Source organism: Pimephales promelas, chromosome 8, assembly GCF_988280905.1.
Source record: "Pimephales promelas chromosome 8, fPimPro1.hap1.1, whole genome shotgun sequence".
NCBI classification, from domain to species: Eukaryota; Metazoa; Chordata; class Actinopteri; order Cypriniformes; family Leuciscidae; genus Pimephales; species Pimephales promelas.
Genome location: NC_142776.1, coordinates 37424645 through 37448859, shown reverse-complemented (window position 1 = coordinate 37448859; position 24215 = coordinate 37424645). Strand labels below are relative to the sequence as shown.

Sequence of the window (24215 nt, the reverse complement as noted above, 5' to 3'; positions counted from 1 at the left end):
TTACACTTTTAAATTACATTTTTAACCCAATGTTTGAGTTTGTCCATATTTGACCCAAAACTGGGTTAAAACAATCCAACATTTTAAAAGGATTTACACACACCAAGTAAAGTAATGTTCTGACTAAAAATAATATGCTTCTATTCCTCCCAACTGATGAGATTTGCATAGTGCAATGGGGTCAAATGGATATCACTGATGGCATATTTTGTTCTAACAGGGTTTAGTAATTGCAAATCATGTATTTTAGTGTTGACATGATTAGCATGCTTCTGTTTGCTTCAAAGCTGTCTTCTTGCAGCTGTGTTGACACTGATGAATTTACTAGTGAAAGGCCCGGGGCAGACCATCACATCACTGGGAATAGCTCACATGCCTCTCTCTGCTCTGAGTGCCAAATCATATCTGTGCCTTGATGTTAAAAGTGCATGAATAATGCCTTGTTTCAGTCGTTTTGACCTTTTCTCTGCTACAGGTTTTGTAAATGTGCACTTCTCTAAAACAAATCTGGTTGTATCTGGTTTTTGGAAGCTTTAAAAAAAACTCTATTAGGAACATCTGTTCAGTTCCTCATTAATGCAATTATCTAATCAACCAATCACATGGCAGTTGCTTCAATGCATTTAGGGGTGTGGTCCTGGTCAAGACAATCTCCTGAACTCCAAACTGAATGTCAGAATGGGAAAGAAAGGTGATTTAAGCAATTTTGAGCGTGGCATGGTTGTTGGTGTCTGAGTATTCCACAACCATTTCTAGGGTTTACAAAGAATGATGTGAAAAGGGAAAAACATCCAGTATGCGGCAGTCCTGTGGGACAAAATGCCTTGTTGATGCTCGAGGTCAGAGGAGAATGGGCCGACTGATTCAAGCTGATAGAAGAGCAACTTTGACTGAAATAACCACTCGTTACAACCGAGGTATGAAGCCACAACACACACAACCTTGAGGCGGATGGGCTACAACAGCAGAAGACCCCACCGGGTACCACTCATCTCCACTACAAATAGGAAAAGAGGTGACAATTTGCAAGAGCTCACCAAAATCGGACAGTTGAAGACTGGAAAAATGTCGCCTGGTCTGATGAGTCTCGTTTTCTGTTTAGTAGAGTCGTAAACAGAATGAGAACATGGATCCATCATGCCTTGTTCCCACTGTGCAGGCTGGTGGTGGTGGTGTAATGGTGTGTTTTCTTGGCACACTTTAGGCCCCTTAGTGCCAATTGGGCATCGTTTAAATGCCACGGCCTACCTGAGCATTGTTTCTGACCATGTCCGTCCCTTTATGGCCATCATGTCCCCATCCTCTGATGGATACTTCCAGCAGGATAATGCACCATGTCACAAAACTCGAATCGTTTCTTGAACATGTCAATGAGTTGACTGTACTAAAATGGCCGCCACAGTCACCAGATCTCAACCCAATAGAGCATCTTTGGGATGTGGAGGAACGGGAGCTTCATCCCACAAATCTCCATCAACTGCAAGATGCTATCCTATCAATATGGGCCAACATTTCTGAAGAACGCTTGTTGAATCAATGCCACGTAGAATTAAGGCAGCTCTGAAGGCGAAAGGGGGTCAAACACAGTATTAGCATGTGTTCCTAATAATCCTTTAGGTGAGTGTATGTTCATCAACATAAAAATAAGTCAAACAAAACACCTCAGGATGTTTGCAAATATGTTCAGAAGGAAATAAGATATTATAAAATTAGATTTTATAGTTATATGTAGTTTATTCACACACCCATTTCACACTGAGATGCTCATTTGCATCACATAGAGCACGTTATAAACTTCTCACCAAAATGAGTCTGTAATCATTTAAATTTCCCTCCAGGAGACTGAATATGTAAAATACCAGTTTAGAAGTGACACTCTTTTGATTTATAGAAAATTAATTAGGATTACTTTCAAACATTTTTAATCCGGATATACTGTAGTAAAATAAGAAAAGAAAACATATATTATATCTGTTGATTCTATGGAGCTGGTAAAGTTCAAGGAAGAGGAAACAACAAGTAAAGATCGCTGAGGTCTGATAAGTGTAACATCAAACCGTGCCGAAGCTGGTGTGTCAAAGGGTGTTTGCATACATATATATTGACTATAATGCACTTGCCTTCCGGGTTCAACCCTTCGGATAAAACACGGCTTGACAAACACACTAGTTTTTTTTTTTGTTTGTTTGTTTTTTTAGGATTCTTTGACAAATTAAACGTTATAAAATAATTATTTGTCTGGTTTGGAACTGTCTCTCTCTCTCTCTCTCTCACAAACACACACTCACAAAGTTGAGCATAAAATAAATTAATGTACAGTTGTATTAAAAAAATCAAGTTGACTAAAATAAATGCATTGTGTATATATAAAAGGTTTTACACATATACGTGTATATGCTAAAGTAATTGTAATTATTATGCCTGTATACATACTGTATGTGTGTGTGCATATGTTTTACTAGGCATTTCTGAACAAAAGGAAATTTCTATGCCACATTTTTCAGTGCATAGGATTGTGATAAAATGTATATATATATATATATATATATATATATATATATTGCTCGCTCTAAACAAAGCCTACAGTATAATACCTCCTGGTTACTGTCTTGAACACACAGTTGTTGCAGTACGCTATACACCATTATACAGTACGTGTGAAGCGTTCTGTTGTTTAAGTTCACTTAAGCCCGTAGAAATGCGGTCTGCCACTCTGAGTCGGACTTAATTAAACTTCAGAGATCTCTGTCAGTGTAATTGGAGCGTGATTATCTCGTTTCTTGGCTCTCGCTGAGCCGATTGCGAGTGTCATTCGTTAATGCAGGACGTTAAAAAGAGTCTTTAAAGCAGTGTTTAGGGAGCTGCCCCAACAAGTTTTGCGGGGCGAGAGGTTAGAAGTGTGTGTGTTTGTCATTATGCGTGTCAACACTGTCATATGGTGTCGAGTCTCATTTAAACAAACACCCCATGCTCCACTTAACAGCTATGAAAAATATTAAAAGTATAAAGCATAATAACAAACACCCTCCAGGTTTACGGTCATTGTTTTGGCGTGAGTATTGTCTCGCAATACGCTCTATTACATCTAACACGAGCTGACACCTGATCGCTCTGCACGCCAAACAAAGAAAATACTGGTTTAAGTACACTAATCTGCTAAAAATGCTCTTTTGCATTCAAAATTACATGTTATGAAAATGATATGTGCATAATGCACTTTTAATGTAGAAAATGCAAATACTCATTTGGGATATCAAAGTGATAAAATCACATTTGTGAAATGGGCGATGAGTTTCACATGCTTCTAAGTCATCATGTTTGTGAAAATATTTGCATTTAAAGCATTTATCTGTAAATCTCAATCATATTTGATTCAAGAATTTGTCACTGGGGTGAGGAAAACAAAGCCTTAAAGGAGTAGTTCACTTTTAAAAAAAACTTTTGCTGATAATTTACTCGCCCCCATGTCATCCAAGATGCCCATGTCTTTCTTTCTTCAGTCAAAAAGAAATTAAGGTCCATATACTTCAGGTCCATATAATGGACTTCAATGGGGTCCAAACGGTTCAAGGTCCAAAAGAGAGTTTTAGTGCAGTTTCAAAGGGATTTAAACGACACCAGACGATGAATGAGGGTCTTATCTGGACCCTTCAAGTCATGACTCGAAAAAAGATTCGTTATTTTGATGAATGAGTTCGAACAGGAGAGTCACGACACGAACGCGCATCACAGAACAGAGCAAGGCGAGCATTAGTGCTTCTAAAACTTAAACTTTTTTGTTTATTTTTTAAATGAGCGATTGTTTCGCTAGATAAGACCCTTATTCATCGTCTGGTGTCGTTTAAAGCCCTTTGAAGCTGCACTGAAACTCTCATTTGGACCTTGAACCGTTTGGACCCCATTGAAGTCCATTATATGGAGAAAATCCTGGAACGTTTTCATCAAAAACCTAAATTTATTTTCGACTGAAGAAAGAAAGACATGGACATCTTGGATGACATGGGGGCGAGTAAATTATCAGCAAAAGTTTTTTTTTTTTAAATGTCTCATACAATTTTGCTTCACAAGTATATACATTTCTTATTATAAGGATGTTATAAGACACAATTGCTCTGCATGTGCATATGGCAGAGTCTCTGTGTGGCCCTCTTTCCCCCAGAGGAACCACAGGACCCGACTTATAATTACACTCTTTGAGCACATCCAGGCCTTATCGTAGTAAAACTCTCTCAGAAGAGCTCTGCAACTCTCCTGCATTGAAAACACACAACGATGAAGCATGCACACGGCCTCAATGAATCACAGGTCGGCTTTGTTTACAAGGAACTGTCACGCTTTTGAAAACGAAACAATAACTTTAGATACAGTACCACCTTATTATATTAGCGGTAGAAACGGACGCCATCCTTTCATGCTGTGTAACAAACCGCCAGTTTTCCATAGTTGAATGAACGTCTGTTCACTCTTTAAACAATGTGAACATTCATCTAAAGCCACAAAGCGCTTTTTATTATCCCATGTGACGACGCTACAAATACATTACCAGCAGATATTAAAGGAGTCGTTCACTTTAAAAAAAACTTTTGCTGATGATTTACTCGCCCCCATGTCATCCAAGATATCCATGTCTTTCTTTCTTCAGTCGAAAAGAAATTAAGGTTTTTGATGAAAACATTCCAGGATTTTTCTCCATATAATGGACTTCAATGGGGTCCAAACGGTTCAAGGTCCAAAATACACTTTCAAAGGGCTTTAAGCGATTCCAGATGATGAATAAGGGTCTTATCAAGTGAAACGATCGTTCATTTAAAAAAAAAAAAGTTTAAGTTTTATAAGCTCAAATGGTCGCCTTGCTCTTTTTTGTGATGCCCGTTTGTGACTCTCCTGTTTAAATGAACGAATCTTTTCCCGAGTCAATTCTTTCATTTCGTTTGTTGAATGAACAAAATGACACGAAAAAAGATTCATTCATTTTGATGAGACAGGAGAGTCACGAACGGCCATCACAGAACAGAGCATGGTGACCATTTGTGCTTATAAAACTTATACTTTGTTTTTTTTTTTTTAATGAGTGATCATTTTGCTTAATAAGACTTTTATTCATCATCTGGAATCATTTAAAGCCCTCAAACAGTTTGCAATTTGCACTGAAACAGTCTTTTGGAGCTTGAACCGTTTGGACCCCATTGAAGTCCATTATATGGAGAAAATCCTGGAATGTTTTCATCAAAAACCTTAATTTCTTTTCGACTGAAGAAAGAATGACATGGACATCTTGGACGACATGGGGGTGAGTAAATTATCAGCAAAAGTTTTTTTTTTTATTTTTATTTTTATTTTTTTTTTATTTAAAGTGAAACTACTCCTTTAAGGTTTAACCACTGTAGTCACTTGGACTTTTTTAAACAATGTCTTTAATAACTTTCAGTTTCAATAACACAGAAGCCTATGGAGGATCCAGCTCTCAGATTTCATCAAAAATATCTTAATTTGTGTTTTGAAGATGGGGTTGGGAGAGTAATTACTGACAGAATTTTCTTTTTTTGGTGAACCATCCCTTTAAACTGAATCATTAACTAAAAACTCAAAGTTATGAAAACAAAGCATGAGCAATATAATTGTTCCTCTGGCATTGGAGAAATGTATGCAACTTCAGGGCAGAGTTTGGTAATAGACGCTTGTCGTACGCGAGTACAGCAGTGTAAATGCTCTGCTTGACACACTTAGTAGTGCTAATGTGCTTGGAGCCCTTTCTAGGGAACTCGTCCCCACCCTCCTGACTACTCTTCCCTCAAACTCTTCTCCTCTTCCTCACGTCTGTATGAAAATGTTCCTTATGTGTTCCTAATAAATCAACTTGACTAATCATGCCTTTCCATTTTGATTCATGACTTGTCTGACAGGTCAAATTGCCGGTGTGGATCTCTGGCACGGAATGAGAAGAAACTGAGCTGGTTTGGTCCCGAGGCGATGGACGGGGGGAGGAGAGCGCGCTGGTGGGAAGAGTGGAGCAACCCACTGCGGGTTTCTCTCTTTTCTGATTTATGCCTTCTCTCATGTGCAAAAAACAAATGAAGAAGTCTAATAAATGCTCTCTCTCTCTTTCTCTCTCCCCATATATGCATTGCCTGTTAAGCTTCAAAGTATGTACAGTGATCAGCCTTCCTTTCCCAGATAATGTTTCCTGAACACTTTGATGTGTAAATCTTCCTTTATGACTTCATAGGTTCTTCCGTGTGAAAATGAGAGAGAAAACGTACAATGAACTTTTTTGATATGGAAATGATGATTGACTGCACCGTACACTGTAAAAAACAACAAGTAAAATGTACTTAATGCAAGTTTTGTAAATTTCACACATAGAATTACTGTAAGTAAACAACACTAAAAGAATGCTGGGTTGTTTCAACCCAAATTTGGGTCAAATATGGACAAACCCAAATGTTGGGTTAAAAATCCAATTAAAAAATGTGCAGTTGAAAGTGAAAGTTGATGTTGGGTAAAATGTTTTTTAACCCAACATTTGGGTTTGTCTATATTTTACTCAAATTTGGGTTAAAACAACCCAGCATTGTTTAGCGTGTATACTTAACTAAGTTAAGCGAAAGTAACATAAGAAATTAAGTAATTTTTATATAGCTAATTAAAGGTTATACAATATCTATTTAATTGAATTTTTCTTTTGTATTACATTTCACTCAAATAATATAACATTGAATTACACTACACTTTTTAAGTATATGATTTACTCAGAAATGTTTAAGTGATTAATACTCGATTTCTGAAGTTATATGTGTGAATGCAGACCTATAATTGGTAGACAATACACAATAACGTTTGATCGTTTTTGTGTTTGAATGTGTCATTTTAAGAAGAAAATGAACTCCGTATGTCACAAAATGGCAAGTTACTAATCCTAACAACAAAAGAAAGGATAAAATAGTGTAAATACATACGGAAAACAGTGGAAAATGAACCTCATTAATTATTCAAGGCCCAGTGCATGATGGGAACACCAGTATCAGAAAAGTAGAGTAATTCTACTTAATTTTTATAATGTTGATATTTACGCTTTCATTTCAACATGATTAAATTGAGTGCTACTATAGAATTTAATTTTTTTTAATTCTTGCCTGAACTAACGTTTATCATGTAAATTACATTGTTTTTTTTCCCACAAAATCATTTTTATCATACTGAAAGGCACCTCTGAAACAGACTGAAGCAACATGGACTGAATAATCACAAATATCTGTAAATGCAAAAAAGTCCAGAAGACCCCATGAAATCAGAAAAAGGAGTTTTGTGGCTTGTAGTCCATGTGTGTTGCTTTACGCTCATTGATCCGCTAGACCGGCGGGTCTTGACTGGTTTTGATTTAGAACACAGATATCAAGTGGCAACAGTAACCAAATATCCTTTAAAATGTAATAAAACGATTTACTGCTTCACATTTGGATGTCATCTCAAAATGCTTTTGCAATGGATATGCTCGTATAAGTACTATTTCCAGTGTGCACAATTTATACTTTTTAAATGTAGCATAGATTGTATTAAAACAAGAACAACACTGTATGCAATGTATTCGATTTGGCCTTCCATTTCCAGAGTGATGAATGAATTCATATAGATGGATGGATGGATGGATGGATGGATGGATAGATAGATGCGAAAATGTGACTAAAACAAACAATTTGATCAATTTAAACTAAATGTTTGACTCAATATAGTGTTCCTTACAATTTACTAAAGATCCAGTGATCCATGAATACTGACATACAGCCAGGAATCGTGTTGCCTGACATTTATGTTTGCCTGATTTCGACACTGGGGAAATAAAAACAATATAGACCGAAACATAAAGCAAATTTGCCTGTGAACGCTTTATATAAATACAATATAGGTAGGTCTAAATCTGGGTGATCACTTTTATCAGTGTTATATAGCCTATCATATCGTCCAGCCATAAAACTTTATAGTTTTTGGTCAGCGTTTATTAAAAAACAACCAATAATGCAGAATATTGCTTGTTGATAATATATATAACAATACAAGGTTTTACACCTAAATTCAAATCCACCTTTCGCTGACTGGAGTCCCCAAATAATATTGTGTAAATGTCGTTTCATGTTATTATTTAGACGTCTTGGGTCTCGAGGAGCATATTTAGCCGCGCTTAACCCCGTCAGATGTGGTGAAGACTTCGGTCGTACTGCGTGTCATGCAGAAACTGCAGGAACATATAAATTAACTTGTTAACGTCTCTGAGGTCTCACACCCCGTCCCACATTCACAGTAACACATGTGTCTCAAGCAAATTAGCATGTAGTTGGCTAACCCTAACCCTCCCCGCGTCTCCATTTACACACACCGCTTTCTATTTCCACCCCGCTCTGATGGAAAAGCCGCTCTATACGCTAGAGTTTCACAGTTCATTGACTCGACAGCTTGTTTACGTGCAATAAATTGATGTGAAAATTGGCGTTGGAGCAGCCGGTACATTTGAAAGCCATTAGAGGGACGCTGATGATGGAGCGGCTTTATAACCTCACGAGACCTTGCTGACTCGAGCTTTCAATTATCCCAGGGTGTATAAATCAACGTTAACATAGTTTGGTGAAAAATGAGCACTTGCGGTCGCCGATGTAGGTCTGCGAGGCTCAATGTTTCCAGAGTACCTTAAGCCTGGTCGGCCAAACCTGTTGGAGAGGAAAAACACCCGTGAGATCTGTTATATCTCAACCAAGACGCAGTGTGATTACATGGAGAGGAAAAGATCCCAGTTGGACCTCCAGAAGAGGAGAAAAATAGCGGAGACGAAGTTGATATGTCAGCTGATATGAAACTGGGTAAAGGCCCGTTCACACCAAGAATGATAACGATAACTAAATTAGCAGACTCGTCATATAGCCTAGGTGATGCTTTTGGCATTGCGTCTACATCCGACGCACATGGCACCCTTTAGCGTCAACAAGAGATGCAGATATATATAGGCCAGAAGGAGCCACCTAGTGGTCTGATGGTACGTTCACACCGGAAGCGAATAGCACGCCAGGCACGAATGATTTCAATGTTAAGTCAATGCAAGACGCATTGCGCGCGTAAAAAATTCCTGCGGCGCGAATGAGGCGTGGAGCGCGGCGAGGAAGACACGAATACGCCTCGTTTGCGCGAATGGCGCGAATTGAGCGGCTGGCGCGTTACGCGCGAATGATTAGTTAATGCCATTTGTGCATTCACGCGTTTGACGCGAATTCACGTCTGCCGCCCGAGTTGAAAAATCTGAACTTTGGCGTGAATTCGCGCCGCGTTAACCAATCAGGAGCCTAAGCTGCTTGCTCACGTGGTGAAGTGTCTGGATGCTTTAATAAATTATTTTGTAATATGACTAAATGCATGGTGGGATTATGCACAACAAAGCAAATATTTTATCACTTAAACCATTATTTATATATACGAGACATGTTCATTTTATATTGAATGTTATTTATTTCATATCTAGATTATATGAAATAGTATTATAATGTAAAGACAATCAACATATGTGCATAAGTTTGTGTCTGAAAAAAAAAATCACAGGACAAGTTAATAACTTTTGGAAGCTGGCTCTATTTATCATCAAAACAAAAATAAATGACAGATTAGGTGGATGAGGGCGAGGGTGATCCTCGCTCCGATGCGGGACAACAGGTCATCAAACTGGCCGCGTGACAGGCGGAAGTACCGCTGACAGCGGCCGTCATCCAGCGCAGCTCCTGGAGCGAGCAAATGGTGAAACTAGCCAAACGGTTTGCCTTCCGAAGGGTCCGGAGGACACAAATATACGGCGACGATGATCCCCACGCCACTGTTCTGCTCTCCAGAGTAAATACAGGGCGGTGATCTCTCGATGAATGCTCGATCGACATAAAAACAATGGCCGCCAACGGATTTCGATTCTGACGCGCGTAAATTTCGCTTCAAACTTTTGTTTTTACGCACGTCAGTTTCACTTATGACACGCGAATTGACAAAAAGTGGTCAAGCATCAAAGTAGCTGACCTCCAGGTCAGGTCAAAGTAGCTGACCTCGGTCAGGCGCGAATTTGACGCGCGATTTGCGTCCGGTGTGAACGTAGCATAACCCTAACCCTACCCCAGACCTAAACCTACCCATAACCGAAGCGTGTTGTATTGAAGCTAAAGGGTGCCATGTGCGTCGGATTTAGACGCAATGTCAAAAGCGTCACTATATGACGCCCTAGGATGAGAATGCGTTGTTATTATGGATGCCAGCTGCAGTTTTGTGTTAAATTCTTTAAATACTCAAGCTCTTCAAAGCAGGATGGATTCGGATTGGCTGTCAGTGTTTTTTATCATTCATCAACTAAATCTTTATCTTTGTTATAGTTATCGTCCTTGATGTGAAAGTGTTTTTACAAGGTCTCAATTGCGCATTGGCCAAGAATGTATTTACAGCATTTATTAACATTTGCTCATTTTATATTAAAACTAACTTGATTTGTACTGAAGGTCACCCGTTAGATTAGGGTTCAATTCTCACTATTAACTAACTATGACCTAATTACTGTTTATTAATAGTTATGTTTAGGGTGATTAAGAGATGTAGAATATGGTCATGCAAATAATATGTGCTTTAATAAACAGACAATATGCATGATAATAAACAACAACTACAGTGTATAGTGAGAACAGACGTGTTACCGAACTGAATAATGACACTATTGTCTTCGAGATTTGATGACGTTTGCATCATTGTTACTGATATTTTCTTGTTTATTCTTTATTGCATGAATCCCTATATGAATAAAAGTGAACGTGTAAATGCAACTTTTTAGAAAAATGAACATTAAGAATAATAAAAAGCATAGGCAAGGCGAGTTTATTTATTTAGCGCATTTCATACGGTAATTCAAAGGAATTAAAATAAAAGGAGAATTAAAACGGTTATAAAAAGAATTAAAAGATGCTAGATGAACTTCTTATCCAGACAATCTTCTGATCTGGAAGTATGGTTTATCGTTGTTCATGATGTTAACAAATGAAACCTTCTTGTAAAGTGTGACCAAAGGTAATCGATGCCAAATGCATCACACAAAAGTCCCCATCGTCTCTCTGCGGTCTTCGTTCAAGTGAATGGGGATTTTGTCAGAGGCCTTGCATGTGGTATCTCAAGCAATTTGTGTTGATGGCTCTGAAATTAGTTTTGCGTCCTAAAACAAAAAGCAGCGCAGCAGGAAACAATGTATTTTGAGAGGAGGCTACAGTAAAAGAAACGGCCTCATTGTTGCATCTAGCGTTTCCATCTCACGTTTTTCCAATTACCGATCGGCTCTGAAAGATGTCAGCGTTGTATACAGAAAACATGTTTCCACTAAAGTCATGTTCTTTGGAGCTCGGCTGGCTTGTGCTCGTGACGGGCAGAACACAGCCGGCCTCCTGGGCTTTCTGTGGTCCGTTTTCCCACAGAGAAACAGTCTAGCTGACAAATAACAGGGCCTAGCCGTCCCTCGGGCGGCGAGCGGCACACGGATGGGCCCGAGAACCGGGAAAGCCGTGGAGATCGGGACTGAGACGGAGTGACTGCTCGACAATGCGGGATGCTCTTCAAACGGCTCAGAACTGTCTAATTTAGTCATGTGACGCTGAGGGTAAACGTCCCAGACAACAATATGTCATTTTAATGTCGGTTTATTCATAGAGTTTCTGCGGTCAGGGCTGGGATTGGGAGGACTGGGAGGGTTTTTCCATCCTTTTCTTTTACAATTAATTTCACATGTTACAGTCACAGTGTGAGGCCACGTCTTTCAAGTGTAAAGTAGCAGAACGATGCACTTTATATGGTCGTAATGAACTGCAAATTAAAGCCCAGTTTCATATCAGACAGCATGCACAGCTGAAAGGTCAAATGCATGTGTGCGTGTTTGTGTGTAAAATAGGTTTTGCATATTCAATATCATTTAATTTAACCTATTAAAAATAAATACACTGAAATTCACAATAAAAATCATACTTTCTTTGGTAAATTTCTTTTTGTGATATTACTTTCAGAATCTTAGGGAAAACAAAATGGTAAATAAATAAGTACACATACAAAAAACATACGGGCCAACAAATGAATAAATTAGTCATTCTAAAAATAATTATGTTAATTGAATGTGATAAGTAAAAGTATTTAGACTTCAATTTTGGTCACAGAGTTGAAAAGATGTACAAGAAATAGCTAATAAAAACATCATAAGTGCATGTATAAAATGAATCCCTGACTGTTAAAAAAGAAATGAAAATGCCATTTAAAAAAGAAAATTTCAAAAAGTATTTATAAGAACCCTTCATATTTTTTTAAACCGGAGAAAATGCATAACAGAAAGGTTTTACCTTGATTAATCCTCAATTATGCTGTATTGCATAAAGCTCATATTGAATATGCAATAGAGCTTGTTTTGCTAAATTATTGCAATGAGCAATTATACCATGCTAAACGGGTATTGTTTAAATTAATTAATAATTAATATACTGTTTTAATTGACTAATGTATCAGATTTTTTAAATATATACGTGTCATCAATAGAGCAGAGTTCATTCAACACGTTAACACATTAATGTTTGCTGTGTGTTTTGTCTGACTTTCATGCATTTCCCAGGAGGAGACACTGAAAACTGTGCCGGTCCGAGAGAGAAAAAGAGAGAGAGAGAGAGGCTGACCGCTTGAGACATGACAACAAAGTTGGAAATATCTTTTATTTTCTTCTTGTGTTTGTTCCCACATCCTTCAGCGATTCAGAATATGCACATTTCTCTGTGGCATTCGCTTAGAAAACAAACCTCCCGACAAACAATCCCACGCAAAAAGCAGCAGAGAACGCCTCACAAACACAACATGATAAGACAACACTGTTTTGTTGAAGCTTGATTAATACCACTGAGGCTGTTTCATAATCATCTTCAATAAGAGATCATCTGGGCCCGAACAGTCTCTTTTAGTTTTAAACGAAAAAACAAAACTCCATCAGGTGACCCAATGGTGTCCTAAAACTCCTTCAGGTGACCCCCATGGTGTCCTAAAACTCCTTCATGAGACCCAATGGTGTCCTAAAACTCCATCAGGAGATCCAATGGTGTCCTAAAACTCCATCAGGAGATCCAATGGTGTCCTAAAACTCCATCAGGAGACCCAATGGTGTCCTAAAACTCCATCAGGAGACTCAATGGTGTCCTAAAACTCCTTCATGAGACCCAATGGTGTCCTAAAACTCATTCAGGAGACCCAATGGTGTTCTAAAACTCCTTCATGAGACCCAATGGTGTCCTAAAACTCCTTCAGGAGACCCAATGGTGTCCTATAACTTCATCAGGAGACCCAATGGTGTCCCTAAAACTCCATCAGGAGACCCAATGGTGTCCTATAACTTCATCAGGAGACCCAATGGTGTCCCTAAAACTCCTTCAGGAGACCCAATGGTGTCCTAAAACTCCATCAGGAGACCCAATGGTGTCCTAAAACTCCTTCAGGAGACCCAATGGTGTCCTAAAACTCCATCAGGAGACCCAATGGTGTCCTAAAACTCCTTCAGGAGACCCAATGGTGTCCTAAAACTCCATCAGGAGACCCAATGGTGTCCTAAAACTCCTTCATGAGACCCAATGGTGTCCTAAAACTCCATCAGGAGATCCAATGGTGTCCTAAAACTCCTTCATGAGACCCAATGGTGTCCTAAAACTCCTTCATGAGACCCAATGGTGTCCTAAAACTCCTTCAGGTGACCCAATGGTGTCCTAAAACTCCATCAGGAGATCCAATGGTGTCCTAAAACTCCTTCAGGTGACACAATGGTGTCCTAAAACTCCATCAGGAGACCCAATGGTGTTCTAAAACTCCTTCATGAGACCCAATGGTGTCCTAAAACTCCATCATGAGACCCAATGGTGTCCCTAAAACTCCATCAGGAGACCCAATGGTGTCCTATAACTTCATCAGGAGACCCAATGGTGTCCTAAAACTCCTTCAGGAGACCCAATGGTGTCCTAAAACTCCATCAGGAGACCCAATGGTGTCCTAAAACTCCTTCATGAGACCCAATGGTGTCCTAAAACTCCATCAGGAGATCCAATGGTGTCCTAAAACTCCTTCATGAGACCCAATGGTGTCCTAAAACTCCTTCATGAGACCCAATGGTGTCCTAAAACTCCTTCAGGTGACCCAATGGTGTCCTAAAACTCCATCAGGAGATCCAATGGTGTCCTAAAACTCCTTCAGGTGACACAATGGTGTCCTAAAACTCCATCAGGAGACCCAATGGTGTTCTAAAACTCCTTCATGAGACCCAATGGTGTCCTAAAACTCCATCATGAGACCCAATGGTGTCCTAAAACTCCATCAGGAGACCCAATGGTGTCCTACAACTCCATCAGGAGACCCAATGGTGTCCTAAAACTTCATCAGGAGACCCAATGGTGTCCTAAAACTCCACCAGGAGACCCAATGGTGCCCTAAAACTCCTTCATGAGACCCCAGACCCAATGGTGTCCTAAAACTCCTTCAGGTGACCCAATGGTGTCCTAAAACTCCTTCAGGTGACCCAATGGTGTCCTAAAACTCCTTCAGGTGACCCAATGGTGTCCTAAAACTCCATCAGGAGATCCAATGGTGTCCTAAAACTCCTTCAGGTGACACAATGGTGTCCTAAAACTCCATCAGGAGACCCAATGGTGTTCTAAAACTCCTTCATGAGACCCAATGGTGTCCTAAAACTCCATCATGAGACCCAATGGTGTCCTAAAACTCCATCAGGAGACCCAATGGTGTCCTAAAACTCCATCAGGAGACCCAATGGTGTCCTAAAACTTCATCAGGAGACCCAATGGTGTCCTAAAACTCCACCAGGAGACCCAATGGTGTCCTAAAACTCCACCAGGAGACCCAATGGTGTCCTAAAACTCCTTCATGAGACCCCAGACCCAATGGTGTCCTAAAACTCCTTCAGGAGACCCAATAGTGTCCTAAAACTCCTTCAGGTGACCCAATGGTGTCCCTAAAACTCCATCAGGAGACCCAATGGTGTCCTAAAACTCCTTCAGGTGACCCAATGGTGTCCTAAAACTCGATCAGGTGACCCAATGGTGTCCTAAAACTCCACCAGGAGACCCAATGGTGTCCTAAAACTCCATCAGGAGACCAAATGGTGTCCTAAAACTCCATCAGGAGACCCAATGGTGCCCTAAAACTCCTTCAGGTGACCCAATGGTGTCCTAAAACTCCTTCATGAGACCCAATGGTGTCCTAAAACTCCTTCAGGTGACCCAATGGTGTCCTAAAACTCCTTCATGAGACCCAATGGTGTCCTAAAACTCCTTCAGGTGACCCAATGGTGTCCTAAAACTCCTTCAGGTGACCCAATGGTGTCCTAAAACTCCTTCAGGAGACCCAATGGTGTCCTAAAACTCCTTCAGGTGACCCCAGACCCAATGGTGTCCTAAAACTCCATCAAGAGACCCAATAGTGTCCTAAAACTTCAGGTCACACTTATACACATATACACTTTCAGCAATAAAGACCTTTAGCAACCATTAAAAGAAGACCGACTGCAATTCATGCAAACGCTGACTGTTATTCTGAAGAGCATCGATGCAATCTGAGACGCCAGCTAAGACCCAATGGACATGGAGAGGGTGTTGGAACCGGAGCCCGGGGGTCAGTCTGGATGTGGATGGGGTCAACCCTGCCTGGATCTCTTTCACCGATGTCTGACCATCTTTTGTTCAGCGCTGCACACCATCTGACCCTGTTTGCTACCCACAACACAACTGCTCCGTTCCTTTATCAAACTGAAGTTTAATACACTCTGAAGTTTAAAGCTGCAGTCCGTGGAGTTTTTTTTTGTATAGGTTAAAAAGGATCCAAAATACATTTGAGATTTGAGAAAATACACAACCAGCCAGTGTTCAAAACTCTCTGTTCGGTTGAAAGCGGTAAGCTTGTAATAATGTTTTTAAATCCCGTGGTTCTGGTGGATTTCCGTGGGAAATTTGAGCATGTGTTTGTATCATTATGTCACGTCTGTACACACACGCAATGCTGATGTTAACATCAACAATTTCAGAACAAAGTATTTGCATGGTTTTGCGTGATATGATAAGCGATTGTTAGATTTAATCAGCGCGATTTACTGCAATGTCAGAACCAGAACAAAAGTGGATGTTACTTGTTCAGATGACATTTTAAATTATTATATTGGTCATACTTCCAAAAAGAATAATCTTAGATTCTGAATGCCAGTATCGACACTGGCGCGTGACTGACACACACACACACACTCTCCTCAAACATTGGATTCATCCGCGCTGTGCCATGCCGGGGCACAACTCACGTAAAGTTGATAATGACTGCAATTGCAGATTTCAAACAGAGATGGCGACAAAGAGAAAAAACGCCGGACTGCAGCTTTAATACTCAGTGCTAAAGGTTCAAACTGAACACGAAATAGCTTGAATGATCTGAGATTCTGACATGTGCATGCATCGTACCATCAACTTTATGCACAATAACATTGAAAGCACGTTTATGAAAAAAACAAAGACTCTTGTATTCCAGCATTCTCCTCTAGTCTAAATCCAGTTTTCCATGATGCAACTCGCACTCAAACACACACACACACACTCAATGTGTTTTTCATCTCAAATCCCAAAGCGTGCAAAATGTACACAGACCCTTTTCTAAAGGGCAGAAACGGAGAGCAGAAACCAGAGCCACGTTCTCAGTTGCCCTGGGCCTAACGCACGGAGAACGTGAACAGAACAGACAGAAGAGGATGGCTTGTTAAACATCCACAAAGAGACCATTTATGATGCATTTTGTTTTATTACAACACATTGTTCCCAAAACTGGCCTGCACAATTGTTTGGTCGAAAAGCAAAGCACAACATTAAACCTCCTCGTGGGTTTGTTCCTCCTCCCAGTGTCTGTATCTGATTACACCTGTCCATCATTCTCAGAGCACCTAGTCCCGCATGCATCCATTCAACATGAGGAATTCCTGCAGGAAATGAAATAACACGATTTCACTTTGACTTCCGTGCACAGATTAAGTTACAGGATTCCCGGTTTTGCTTTTGATTGGCTGATTCATATAGTTGTTTCTTGTCATCAAGTCATGATTCTTTTTTGTGCAATTACTTTTAATAAGGCATGTTGTCACAAAAGGTCAACAGTGGATTAAATGATTCGCAAACAACATTCATTTTCCTCTGCAATAAGTACGAAAAATGACAATTTCTAGTGTTTCTAGACCAAATAAACACTCTCAGGATGCATTAATATAACTCATGTTTATTTCAATGCAATTTCCCTGCACTGTTTAGTTATTTGTTTCATTTTGAGTCACCATTGTGGTGATCAGTGTTTGCTTTAGTTGGGCTCTTGGTCCCAGTTCTGGTCACTTTAGCTTTTCTTTGGCTGTTGTAACTGTGTGTTTGTGTAACACCAATTTTGTGGCAGAGTAAGCTAAGAAAAAGTGAAATCGGCTGTTATCAGGCTCCTTATTAAAGATGACATAATCAACACAAATTGAGCATTCAATGTTGTGTATAGACTTTTGTCTTTATGTCTGCCATTTATAACCATCAATATTGTGGAACTGCATTGTTTGGGCCATTTTAGCATCAAAATGATCACTTAATTGACGGTGTCTCATTAAAAAGCATGTGTACACAATATTTCGAAAAAAAATATATCACATAGTCACACACAGACATAAAGATTTTGGATATGAGTCTCAACAATGGTGACAACTAAAATTAAAAAGCTTGGGAATCAAGGATGTTTTGTGCTATGAAAGCTACACATCATGCATTGCAGCATGAAGCTTTTTTATTGTCACCATTGTTGTGAGTCATATGCAAAATGTTTATGTCTCTGTACATTTTCTCAAAACATTGTGTAACAATGCTTTTATTCACCTTCAAATAAGCGAAAATTTTAATGCCACTAGCCCAAATAATGCAAGATTGATGGTTACAAATGCCAGGAATGAAAACAAAAGCCTAAACACAACATTAAATGCTTGCTTTGATTTTGTCATCATCAAAAAGAAGCTGATGACAGCTGATCATTCTTTTTCTTGGCTTTCTCTGACATAACCATTATATTTTACAAAAACACAGTTATGACGGTCAAAACAAAGCTAAAATAAGAAAAACTGGGACCAAGAGCCCAAATAAAGCAAACACTGATCACCATCACGGTGACTTAAAATTAAACAAATATCAACATCTAAACCTCATCTAAGGAAATTACATTAAAAATAAACATGAGTTTTAATTAAATTCATCCTGAGAGTGTTTATTTGGTCCAGAAACAGTAGAAATTGTCTAAATGAGACCATAAATGATATGTCCACACTGGCCACATTTGTACAAAGGTTCGATGAACATTTATAGCAGACGTGCAAAAACCATTAAAAAAGACGTCATAAAAACGTTTATTCTGGCTCCTCAGCGGACGTTTTTTTAAGGTCCGACTATTGTGACAAATACGTTGAAAAGACGTCTTTTGGACAACATTTTGCTTAGTGGGATGATTGTGTTTGGCTAAAAGAAGAAAGTTATATACGCCTAGGATGGCTTGAGGTGAGTAAATTATGGGATAATTTTCATTTTGGGGTGAACTATCCCTTTGCTAGAAAGTTATTTAGTCTTTAAAAATGTTTTCAAAAAGATGTTATGGAGAACTGTTTTTCTGCAATGTTTTAGTCGGACGTTCAGAGAACATTGTAAAAAGTAACATTCCTATAATGTTTGCAAATTAATACAATTATTAATAAAATGACATTCAATTTTCATAACTTCGAACGTTAGCAAAACGTTCCATATTTTCGTTAGCTGGGATGCGTAAAGCTGTGCATTTTATAAATTAATCGTTTAATTAAATAAACGTTAAAAACATTATTTGTTCTTGCATGCGAGAAAAGTTTACATTCACAGTTTAAGTCTTTAAAGCTTTCGGAGTACAAAGCCCCTCATTAACTGATTAAAAAAAAGTATTAAAACCTGTCAAAATGTCAAATCGACTAATAGTTTCCTGAGTCTGTTCAGAAATCACAAGTTGGAACAGATCAGATAGTGAGCAGCTCTTGTTGGAGATCCTCAGGCGCTTTCCTCTGATCACAGATACAGGATCAGTCGTGATACCGAGTCTCTGCAGGCCAGTCTATTTCAAGTGTGCTAATTTACAAAAGGACAGATCATGTGACTCTAGCCTGTTTATCATAAAGATGAACAAACATATTATTATGAAACACGTGGTTCCGCCTAATAAGCAAACATCAGGCAAACATCACCTGGGAATGAGTTATAACACAAATAAAAGAAATGTGAACATTTGAAATGGTTTTATTCTGTCGAGTGTATTTAGCACTTCGACTCGGCACATGTATATCTATGGACTCGGCGCAGTAATATCATCAAGGAACTGGGCTAAGCTAAGAGTGCACGCACTGAGACGACAGAGGTATGCATCAACTCTTAGTTAAGGGAATAACATAGTTTAATATGAAAAAAACAAAAACAAAAACAAAAAAACAAAACGGTGGAGTATCCCTTTAAGGCTAAAAATCATTTTCTACATCTGACATTTGACCCTTTTCCAGGGTGCCATCATTTATAACTTTGACTTTGTCCTATTAGTGTAAATAATTTTGTGGCAACATTTTCTGAAACTTCACAGACTATCTGAAAAGTAATGAAAATGTCTTAGTGTTTCAAAAAAAACCCCCATAAAACTCCTTGATAAAAACATACTTAATTTTAAAATCACATGTGAAAATGAAACCATATCTTAGTGTTTCAAAAAATATTCAAAAATCGATGATTGCAGCGCAAGTGAAAATCAACACGACTCTTCTTCTTCAGTGTAGCACACACTTTCACACTGGATTCTGACCTGTTTAGTCCTGTATATGACTTATATTCTTCACCACCGCCATCAGCCTCACTGCATCTACTTTCTGACGCACTGCCGTCACTATCATCACTACTTTCTGTAAAAGGAACAGCTTTTCCTCTCTGTCTTCTAAACTAGCCTTAAACACAGGAGGCAAAAGGCGAAGTTATGCCTGCCAGTTATGAGCAGTTTGGTAACAGAAAATATCTATGCCTAATAAATGACTTTTTCATTTATGCATAACACAAAGAATTCATTTTTAGTGACCGAAAACACATTTGGATGTACACTGATATACATATTTTTAGTTAAATGTATATTTCCTAGTCTAAAAATGTTCACAATGGAGGTTTGACAGAATGTGACCTAACATGCTAATTTACTTCCTTGTTGCCATAAAATGTCAAGCACGTGGCACATATATTCACATTTTATTGGCTAAAGGGGAGGTCATATGGTAATACAATTTTTTTTATTGTATTTTAAATGGGATTTTCTGTGTCATTTAGTAATGATAATACACCATAGAGGGTTAACTGGCTGTATTATGGTGTAAAAGTTCAGTGACATCTGATAAATAACACTGTCTGCACACATTTTAGCTATACAGCCTATAGGGCTTCTGTGTCCTTTGTTCATTAGCCTGAAGCAGATGTAATTTTAAACTGTGAAAGTAATATTTTTTAGGCCTATATATTTTTGATAACAGTTTCACTTGATTGCAGGTTGTCAAGTTAAGCTTCTGCATTAAGTCTGGATTTCAAATGTTTAACTTGGGCTCCATCTAGTGGTCAGTGCTTGTAACAAGATAAATATTTTTAATAACGTTGTAAAATAAATTACTTTGCCCCACCCTGGCTGTTATGAACAAAACCCATCCTGAGAACATAATTCACCATTTTGTTCAGATCTATCTTTCGACTATATCAAAGTACCATGGCAAAATATCCTATTCCATCACTATCATAGTACTTTATGGTCCATCCATCAGATTCTGATCCACATACACAGTTTGGCCACTTGGTGGCAGCAGCGTCCTATAAAATGTAGAAAATCAAGTCGCATCTCAAAGTGCACTTTATACAGCAGCAGCATTATAAAGCATTGTGTCCATAGAGATCTGCAGTGATGCACTCTCTTTACACACACTCACCACAGATGAAAGATATTCTTGCTTGGATGTCTGAGATCACACTGTCCATCAAGCTAATTAATGTAACGAACAATAATGCTCAGATCAGTGTGCCTGTCAGTGTCACACACACACAAACTATGACATCGTATTGGCAATTACATGTTGCTCTTCTGAAAAGCTTCAATGCATCACATTTTTGTCTTGAAATGTGTGATGAATATCAGACATTAGCCGACATGCACCACAGATGGCATAACTGTCGAACGTGGAGATTTGTTGAGTCTAGCTTCAGATATCTCTGTAATATGTTTGCATATTAAAGCATAAAAGAAAAGAAACACTGAAATGAATATACCCTGCATGCATCCTCAGCACAACCCTTATAATTTACATATATAGGCTACAAAAAGAAAATACCGTATTTCGTCCATTCATTATTTTGATAAACTGCAGGCCTACTTGTAAGTGTAGCATCTATTATATTTTTGCAGAAATGCTATGTAATTTCTGTAAAGGAAATAATAAAGGAAATGTAGCGATCTTCTATAGCTATGATATAGTATCAATTCCTCTTCAGATGTTCTGCTAAAGAAATAAAACACAACAGCACAGAATAACATGTCGTTTGAGAAATGTTTGAGTTGATACTGAGATGCATTTGAGACATCCTTTTATAAAGTATTTCGTTGTGTTGTGCACTACTGGGCCACCGTAAGGAAGCCTCTGGAGACAGAAGTGAGATCTGATTTGCGATTTTTCCTCCTGTCTCTGCATGGCTTTGTCTGTCCGCGTGGTCATTGCAGTGGTTGTACTTTGGATCAGAAAGGATCATTACTGTAATAAGGCTTTTAGTAATACAGGTTAGAACCCATAATTGGCTTGAAAGGCACAAATGCACTCTGTTTTCAGAAACCCACTGCACTTCGGTGGAAGTTGCATTGTTTTTGTTCAAAATGAACAGATAATTGGAGAAATGGAAAAGTTATAATTATCTGAGAGGCTATTGTGAGAAGTCAAACATTCAGAGAGACCCGATAGAGTGCGGGGTGGATTACACGAGTAAAGTAAAGCCTACTCTTCGTGTCGTGCCTAACAACGCCCTTCAGCAGTGACTGATTCACGATACAGCACTATTGCCTCGAGTAGGTGACTAAACAATACAAATATTAAAGCAAAAATATGTATCAAAGCAACTTTCATGACGTAAAATCAATAAAAGACTTCCTTCCGCTGGAAAAAATAGTCCCACCCTAACGTGAACAGCAACAGAAGTTCGATTATTTTGCCGTTAGATGGCGACAAAGACTGTCTTTATTAGTGAGTCTGTCAGTAGAGAAGACTTTTATATTGAAACTTGTGAACACGACAGGACTCATCAATATTCATTAGGAAACTCATCCCTGATTGGTCTTAACCCCAGTGACGGGTAGGTTTAGGGGCGGGGTTAGGGGTAGGTCGTCAGTCCTCAGTGACGGTTAGGTTTAGGGGCGGGGTTAGAGGTAGGTCATCAGACCAGTCAGGGATGAGTTCCCTAATGAATATTGATGAGTCTTCCCCTACCACCCTGGGAAAAAAAATATCGCCGACAGCACACAAGAGTCCGAGAACTTAAGCAAGACGCAACTTACAAAACCCACAAGCTGCAGACATTTAAATAGATTTTGTAGTAAAAATATTTGGACTGACTTGTCACCTGAAGGAAAATGCTATATCCTCTGTAAATAAAGGTAGGCTAATCAGTGAACAATATCAACAGAATGTGTTTAAGTTGCTAAGAGTGGTTGCTAGGCAGTGATACGAGTTGGTCATAGCCCGTGAATAAAACTCTGCTATTGACCAATCAGAATCAAGGACTGGTCACTTAATCAGATTCCAAAATGGAGGAAAATGTTTTTGATTTGAATGGGACTGTGGTGACACAATTAAGTTGATTATAATGATATTCTGCCAAAAAGAATAGTAGACTACTAAACTATGTATACGAAAAATATGTCTTTCTTAGGCCTACTTTATTGTTAATAGGGGCCGATCGCCAAGACTTGAGAGAATAATTTTATAAAATCAAAAATGTTCATCGTTATTTTTGTGTTATTTATTTTTGTCTGTCATTAATTGCAATTGAAACACTTAAGTTTTAAATATATTTTGGTACTTTCCTGTTATCCGGACCCCACCATATACCATTTAGGAACTACAGTCATCCCTGATTGATCTTAACCCCAGTGACGGGTACTGTAGATTTAGGGGCGGGGTTAGTGGTAGTCCATCGTCCCTGATTGGTCTTAACCCCAGTGACAGGTAGGTTTAGGGGCGGGGTTAGGGGTATACCATCGTGGGGTAATAATTTTATAATGTAGAAAAAAATTAATGTAGAAACAACATAAAGACAGTATATTTTAAATAATTGTTTAATGGCATCGTTTTATGAATGAGGGCCAGTATCACTGATATTACTACTGATGTCTCAATGAAAATTATTTTTTTCCCCAAATTTTAAACATTTATTAGGCATCAAAAAAATATAACAACGTTTAATTTAAGTGAACTATCTTCACATAAACCCATAATAAATGTCATGCTCTTCCTGTCTAACAGATATGAACAGAAACTGAATAAGGTTATCAAACGGTCCGCGCTGCAAAAACTATAAATTAAATATAGATTAATCCTCATTAAAGCAACAAAAGTTCTTTAGTCAAGAGCAGTGCATAATTTTCTCTGTTCCCTCTGTTCTTTGATTAACTTTACTGACAGAGAATTAGTGGCTCTTTAAGATCTGACAAGATCTCACGCGTCTCATTCTCTCTTTTTTATTTTATTTAACTCATTTAAGACTGTTCTTGTGAGGATACCATACAAAACGGATATTTTGGCACAAATGTGTGTATTATAGTTTGATAAACGAGATCAAAAGTAATCTTAAAGTAATCAAAAAAGTAGTCAATGTGTGATGTTAATACTTTTTTTTCATGCAATTTTGAGACACATTGTAAATAACCCAGCACTGACTATATGTGACCCAGACTTGCATGTAGTTCACTCTTAAAAATACATGCAAAGTGAAATTCACAAAAAGAAGAATGGTTTGCAATTCTAAAATATTAGATCTCTAAGACAGTTTTGTGTGACTTTAATGTCTGTGAAT

General features: G+C 38.5%; 1 long non-coding RNA gene across 2 annotated transcripts in view; it reads right to left on the bottom strand.

Moving 5' to 3' along the window:
- Positions 1-8035: 8035 nt before the first annotated feature.
- Positions 8036-24215, bottom strand: part of LOC120493479 (uncharacterized) — a 135418-nt gene continuing 119238 nt past the window's right edge. For both annotated transcript variants that reach the window (XR_016169621.1, XR_016169622.1), the window contains one exon: positions 8036-8699. This is a non-coding gene — a long non-coding RNA (uncharacterized LOC120493479). The remainder of the gene's footprint in view (positions 8700-24215) is intronic.